The sequence below is a fragment of the Rousettus aegyptiacus genome, unplaced genomic scaffold, assembly GCF_014176215.1.
Source record: "Rousettus aegyptiacus isolate mRouAeg1 unplaced genomic scaffold, mRouAeg1.p scaffold_m13_p_3, whole genome shotgun sequence".
Taxonomy (NCBI): domain Eukaryota; kingdom Metazoa; phylum Chordata; class Mammalia; order Chiroptera; family Pteropodidae; genus Rousettus; species Rousettus aegyptiacus.
In genome coordinates this window covers 147,612,642-147,620,585 of record NW_023416306.1, presented here as the reverse complement: position 1 = coordinate 147,620,585, position 7,944 = coordinate 147,612,642, and positions in this window count along the sequence as shown.

Below are 7,944 nucleotides of genomic sequence, written 5' to 3'. Positions count from 1 at the left end.
GGAATACGACCCAGCTCACACCTCCTGAACCATTTTTTTCTCCTTGTTCCTGTTAATACAGAGTTTGGAAACTAGAATTGGGTGTCCAGCCCTGTCATGGATTTCAAGTTGTCTGATTTATCTTGCTGAAATATTGAGAGAATAGGGACCCTCTTGACAAGTGGGACAAATTGTAGGATTGTATATAAAGACAAAGGCGTATTAGGGAAGATATTTTCCCAGAGCATTTCGAGGTCTTATGTTCATTCCAAAGGCCTAGAAAGAAGTGACTGCTTTGATTGGAATCCCCAAAAGAATTAGAATGGGAAGCTGAGCCTTGTGATCATTTGATAAAGTTCTTTACACCACCCCTGCCAGGTGATGAGCAGACTCTCCAATGTCCTGAGGTCTCCTCTTGGTCCTTCCTCTTGATTCTATGTCTGGGGGCCACATCTGACTCTTACACCAGCCCACTCACTGCCAAGACTCTTACTCTTCCAGTTGTCATCACTGGCCTCCTCCAGAGCTCGACCCCCTTGACACCACTGACACTAACTGGTCAATATGACACTCATGTTGCCTCTCTGCCAATTAAAAAAAGGCCCTCCTTCTTCCTTCTTTGGAGTGGAGGACTTACAGCAAAGTCACCTGAGCCCCCAATGGGAAGGCTCTTTCAACTTTGTCATACAGCCCTCTTCTTCGGAGCATTGAACATCCAGCCTGGCACCAGGCACAGGGCCAGCATAGGCTTTACCAGAACCAGGGCCACTTTGGCTTTGTTTTTGAGTTGGAACCACCAGGCCTGGATCCTTCCTCACCCATAGCAGTCTTTCCCATCTCCGTTCCCTGATGTTATTCCCCATAACCTACTTTTCTCCAGTCCCAGCCGTATATTGATGAACTCAAGTACATAGGATTCAGGTCTGTCCCAGGAGGCCCTGGATTCATGTCATTCAAGGTATGTGGTTTTGTCAAGCACAAGAGGGGCCTAAAATGTGTGATTGTGGCCTGTCTCCATGTGCCATTGTATCTAAACCTTGACTCCAACCAAGACATAACCAGGCTTGCCTTGTTTTGCAAGAGTTTAAGGAGGAGGCAATGATTCCTGTATATGCTGTAATAGTTCAGAGCAGCAACTTGGGAGCCAAAGACAAACCTGGGTTCAATCCTGGCTCCACAGTTTACAGCCCTGTGACCTTGAGCAAGCTACTTATTCTCTTGGAATCTTATACAAGGCCCTCCTTCTTCCTTCTTTGGGGAAAAGGGCTTACAGCAAAGTCACCTGAGCCCCCAGTGGAAGGGCTCAGGTTTATAAAGAAACAACAAAACAGAGCTGGGTTACAGGACTGTTGAAGGAATTAAATGAGATAATACATATAAAGGGCTTAGTGTTGGTACCTGGAATGTAGTTAGTGCCCAATAAATGTTAAATATTGTTGTTCTTAACAGAATGATCTAGTTTCTAGTCATGGCTTCAGCCCAATTGAGCTTTGTAAACTTGATCAAGTTATTTCACCTCTGTGGGCTCTTTTTTGATATAAAATGAGAGGATGGGACTTGAGCCTTGATACTCCTTCTGACTCTGTGAACTTACAATCCCTTTGACCCAATGGGATGACTCTACTTGTAATGGGGACCACCAATGTCAGGACCATCAGATGAGGCAGCTGCCTACAGGATGCAATTAGAGAAGCTGCCAAAAGTCCGCCTGGCTTCTCCAAACCCAAGTCTGTCTCCATCTCCTGGTCTGGGTCCTCCCCAGGGCAGTGGCGAGAAGGGGATGTAGGGAGCTTGTCTGTGGGAGCAGCCGGGTAGATAACTAATACTAAAGGAATGCCAGGCCCTCAAACCTACCTGAAAAACAGAGAATCTAAGGTCCGAAGAAAGGGGCAGTTGCTGAGTTGGACTAGAGCGTGCCTCAGATTCAGTCCTAATGAGAAAGGAGGTTGTGAGGAAAGGCTGAAAATGCAGTTTTGTGCACAGGTTAAAAACCTGGCTGCAGAGCCCGACTGCCTGGGTTTGAATCTTGGCTCTTCCATTTACCAGGTGCGTGAACCTTGGTCAAAGTACTAAACCTCTCTGGTTTTCTCAGATTTCTCAGCTGTTAAGCAGGGCGATGACAATAGTTTCCCCCACCCCTTGTTAGGAAGACTAAATGTACCTAAATACTTAGGAAAGTGCCAGATAAATGATAAGTGCTATGTAAGTGTTGACTGTGAATATTATTATAAAAATGGGGAGCAGGATGCTACCTTGGACTTTGTGTGAGGGAGAGGGGGGATGCCTCTAATGTTGCAGTAGGAACAGAGGCATCTGATGCTAACTGTGGAGTTCTGGGGTTTAGGTGGGACTCCTATACGACACCCGCTGGAAAGTCTCAGGTATATGTGCAAGAGGCTTTTAGGATGGGCCCATAACAGTGGCAGAATATGCCAGGAAAACGTGCTGTCTTACAGTTTCTGTAACCTCTCAATGCGGGGGCCTGAGCGATCAAAACCCCCAGTGGGCTAAATAGTGAGTTATCATCTGCCATTAGCTCCTCAGTGCAAATGAGTTTCTCAGATTAGCCAATATTTCAGTGGAACCCAAGGGAATAAGAACTAAAATTAGATTAGCCAGGTCAGTTTTAGCAGGAGCTCTGTGTGGGACAGCAGGTGGGTGGGGCCCTGGGCGGCAGACAGGAAGCTTCGTTTGAGTGTGTTTTGGGCAAGGTGTCCAGGTTACAGAGAGGAAGGAAGCAAGCACCCGACAAAGGTGGTCTGCTTTCGCTTTGCCTCGGGGCCCCCGGGTCCGCTGTTGCGCAGAATTTCCATGGGCCACAGCCCTGCCAGGGCTGCCCGCTCTTTTCCTCTTCTCCTTGGTAGACCAGGGTGGACCTCACCCCACGGAGGATCATGCCAGCCATGTGGGGCTTGGCTGCCCCCTGGTGGCCACTGGGCAGTTCTCTTAAAATTTGTGGCGACAACATGATTTTTTAATTTTTGTGGTGATACTGGTTAACAAAATCCAATAAGTTTCACTTGTACACTTTAACAGTAAGACATATACATATTTACACTGTGTGTTCACCTCTCATTGTTAGATTTCTTTCTGTCACCACATATTTGAGCCCTTTACCCAGTCTACCTCCCACCTCCTACCCTCTGGTAACCGCTAGTCTATATAGTCCATGTCCATGAGTCTGTTTGTCCTGTTCATTTGTTGCTTTTAGGTTTATATCCCACATATAAGTGAAATCATGTGATATTCAACTTTTTCGAGGCAACATGATTTTATAATAGTGCTTGGATAGTGCTTTACAGCTATAAAGCACTGTCACAAATATTTGAGTGTAGTTTTCTTGCTTGAGTATTCTCCCCACCACCCCATAATCTTCAGCCACCTTGAGCACATGTTCCCCCACTTTCCCCAGCCACCTTTGACACACCTCACCTTTCAGATTTTTTTTTGGCTCACCTAATTTCTCTTAAAGGGTGGGAAAAAAGTGTTCTGGAGCCTGGAGAAGCCCAGGCAGGACTGAGTGAGTTCTGACTCCTTTGGCGCCTTGGGAGCTTGCTCCAGCCAGAGGACTGGAAAGTGCTCTGGAGAATGTGACAGCTGCCTGCCCTCAGCTTGCCTACTCTCTGCTCTTTGCACAGTGCTCCTGGCTCCCTGGACTTGCCTCAGGCCTAGAACTGCCCTGAGCTGCATTTGGTTCTGAGCTACAAGCCCTGGGACTCTTCAGATTTTCAGGTCCTCTTAAAACCAGACACCATGCACACTGTCTCCCAGATCAGCATACAGTGTGCTTTTCTCTGACACTGATGCAGGTAACCACACTTGACCATTTGAGAGGCTTACTGTTTGTCCCTACAGTGAGGGGGTGGCAGATAATGAAACCACCAACAGGGCAAGTTACAGAGGTTCCCATACTTTGAAAGGTCTCACAGCCCTTGTCCCTGGTCTTTGGTTGCTACCTCCTTTGCTGATATCACTAAAAACCCAGAGGGTGAGGCTCTAATTCTCTTCCCACCTCTCTGCAGCAGCTCAGCCAAGATGTTATCAGACACAACAATATTATTCCTTGTGTGGAGAATGTCCTAGAGGCTGTTGTTCTGATTATGTTTCTGCAGGAAAAGGTAATCTGAGTCATACAGAATATTTGAAATGTTTGATGTTGAGTGTGTTTTAGGTTTTGATGTGTTATTCTGAGAAACCACTTAGAGGTGTTTTGTTTGGGGTAGCATAAGCCAACCAATAAGATGATTTCATTCTCAGGACTAAACTTTCCTTCCCCAGGCAAGACAAAGCAGATGAGCCAGTTGGGACAATGTTCTTCCTTTCCAAGTAAGATGTGGGGAGAATTAAGGCAATGGGAGTAGGATGCAATGGAGGGCCCGCTCTGGTGGACAAGAGCCGGGCTAGGACCTTGGGGAAACTGACTTCCGAGCACAAGGTGATTTCACAGCTATGGGCATGTCCTTCCCGATATGACTGTGCCCTAAGAGCCAACCTGACCCTGTCAGCTTTACTCATCCCCCATGGGAGGCTTAGCAGCGACCCTGCTCTGCTTAGGCTGTTCATGACTCAAGACTAGGGAGAATGCCAGATGCTGAGAATGGACAGGAAAGGGAAGATAGGGGAGGGACAGGGGACTGGTTCCACTTTCTTTTCTCTTAATTACCCCCAATATTTTAGCCTCTCTGCCTCCACTTTTTAAAAAAAGTACTCCATGTTGAACATTTAATTCCATTGGACCAAAAAGGTAAGAAGAGGGAGGTGGATTTAAAATCCTTTCATTTCTCCAGCTACTGCAGGAACCATCAGAAATATCAACCCGAAGGCTCACTTCCACTTGGACAGTTTTGAGTAGGGCGACGGCCACACATTCATCCTCTCTGACTGGGGAAAACACGCCCATTGAGATGGAAGAAACACTTGGGATCCAATGCGAGCTGCGTTGGCACAAACCTTGGGGTCTACGCCCTTCCCTTTTTTACTGCTCCCTCCTGACTATGCCAATATTTGCTATAACTCTCTACCATCTTTTCTCAGACTCATCACTTCCTCTTTCCTGTGCTACAGGCATCCTGATGCCCACTTTTCCTCTGAGTTCTCCAGTTTGGCAATGACACAGCCTCTCCCCTCTCTGTGGCCTCTCCCTACCTCTCACCATTGCCCCCCTTAAGGGCTCATCCTTCTGAAAGCACTGTGGGTGCCTGGGCTGTGTTAGGGGCTGGTGAAGGAGATTACCCAAATATTCTTCTGTTATGAAGAAGCCAGTTGAAGGGACAGTGGGGAGGGGGAGAATCGTAGCTAAGGAAATAACTGCAGAACTATGTTGTAGCTACTATCCTAAAGGTTTATACAGATGGCCACTTAATTCTTTTTTAATTTAGTCTTGCAAACAACTACCCTCTCAATCCATTTTTGTTCCTGTCCTTCCTACTTGAGATACTGTTTTGAGGAATGTAATGTTTGTTGCTATAGCAACATGCTCACTGATGATGACAGGGCAGAAAAATAGGAAAAACTGGTTTTTGATGGCAGCATCAAGCCATTGAATCCACTCTGGAATCACCTACCTCCAAACTTCTTGTTAATTAAATAAAAACATCTCCCTAGGGTTTAAGCCACTGTTGGTTGACTTTGTTTACTTGCCATCCAAAGCATTGTAACTGGTTTTCTTCTGTGTGTGAGAGAAGGAGATTAAAGAGGACTTGAAGATAGAGAAATCACAGTTCTAGTGCTTAGTCTGGACAAACCCAAGTTCTCTGTGGAAAGGGGCAGGAAGTCCCGTGGTGGATAGACCTACTTACTTTAATTCATTTAACTCTGATATTTACAGAGTAGTACCTATGTGCAAGGAATCACAGTGAGTTGCCATGGCTTAAAGAGAAGGGCCACATGTAAATAGGGGGTCTGTTTATTTTACTTGTCATCTCACCCCTGGACCAAGACACTGGGGCAAATTGTCAGTTAGAGACTCATTGGGAGGTTGGCATGTTTACATGTGCCTGTATGTGTACATGTGTGTGTGTGTATGTGCACTTGCATATGTGTATGAGTGACAGACAGGCCATGGGTCACACCTTCAGGCCTTCTAGATGAGCTCATCAGCACTCACCACTTGCAGGAGTAGACCTGCGAGTAAAGTCACAGAATGAGAGCTCAGCAGAGAGGTCCCAAACCTGCCCCATCTGTGAGACAAAAGGCTGGGGACAGTCCACTTCCCTGGAACCCAGTCCTGACTGAGGACTCCAGGAAAAAAGAACCTCCTGGTGCTTCTGAGGTAGAAGGGAGGAAGGTTCATGTGAAGCTCCAAGATGCAAGTGTGTAGCCCTTGGGGCAGATGGATATGCAACCTTGATTGCCACCTTGATTCAGGGGCTAAGACGAAGACTAGGTAGGTAAAACAAATAGCCTTCCTAGAGAATCTGCTCTGCAAAGCAAGAGGGGACTAGGCCATTCCAGGCCCATGTCTGCCCTCCTCCCTCCCTGAGCACCCCTGTGTCCCTCTCTCACAAATACTGCATTCTCTCAAGGTGTTCCTGGTCAAGAGGAAAATACGGAATGTTCCTCTCCATCAGGCCTCCTTCCCAGAAACCTCAGCATCATAGGTGACAGCCTTCCTACCCGAGTCCACTTCCAGGAGCCAGCAATGTCCTGAGCAGGCCACGGCCACAAGGAGAAGCGGAGCATTTCAGCCCCACAGGCCCAGGCAGCCCCATGGACTTATGCTGCAGAGCTTCCTGCCCTCAGAGATGCCTCCATCCCGTGCATTCCTTTCAGAAGTCATGGGAGTCCCAGGCCTCTGTGCTGGTCTGTTCCTTGCAAGATCATCTCAATAGAATATGATATACTACATCAGTGCACCTCTGAGGTTAAGAGCCCAGACTTTGCAGCCAGCCCTGTACAACCTGGGCAAATCACTTCTGTTTCTTCAACTGCAAACGCAAACAATAACAGCGACCACAGTGCCCTAAATATGCCAGCTATTACTATCGCTATTACTATTAAGCTGTGGTGACACACAGGACTGAGCCACAACTCTGGGGGTAGTTAGAGGGGGCTTCAGAAGAGAGGCCACTGAGGTGGGTCTGAGACAAGTAGGGTTGAACTGGAGAGGGAAGCGGGGATGACCGTTCTGGGAAGAGGACAGTTGCATTGCTCAGCCTTTGGGGGTTACCTGGCTGGGCTGACACCCTGCGTCTCACCCATTTGTCTCTTCCTCAACCAATCATGAGACACCTTGAGGAGGAAAAGGGAGGTGGCCATGAATCTGAGGGCTGGACAAATCCCCACCCTGTCTTCACATCTCCGGGTCATAGTGTGCATCATTCTGGGAAGGTGTTATTGGAGATCAAATAAATACAAAGCGCTGACTATCTTCAATATAAGCAACCTGAAGGTAGTAGAAAAAGGAAGTCCAACTGCCACGGTAGCATGGATTACCCTGATTTGTAATAGGAAGTGGAACTGGTCCAGTGTCCAGAACGACCATGGAAATTCACTGTCAATCTTCTTATCATAATAATGACAACTAAAATAGTAGTAAAGGCAATAATTTTTTGCACCTGCAATTTTTCTGTTATCAATTTCCTTATTGCTACAGTGATAACTCAGTCAGAACTCACTAGCTGGCACCTCGCTCATGTGCAAAACAAAGCACAGAGTAAGAAAGAAACATGGTGAAAAAGAAAAAGCCTGGAGAAATTGAAATAGATGTTGCATGATCAAAGCACTAATGCTTTCGGACAGCATTTATCCTTATTTTAAGCACCGTTCTAATAGCTTGGGTTACTTGTCTGAGTCTAATCAGATTGTAAGCAATTTAGAGAGGAGCTGCTGGAGACAGGAACCCTGACAGCAATGAGAAGTGACAACTACCAATAAGGGAGGAGATAAAGAAACTCTGAAAAGCATACCATGAAACCACAAAGCACAGCAGCCCGGATCTGTTTCAGAGGCAAAGTGTTGGAATGC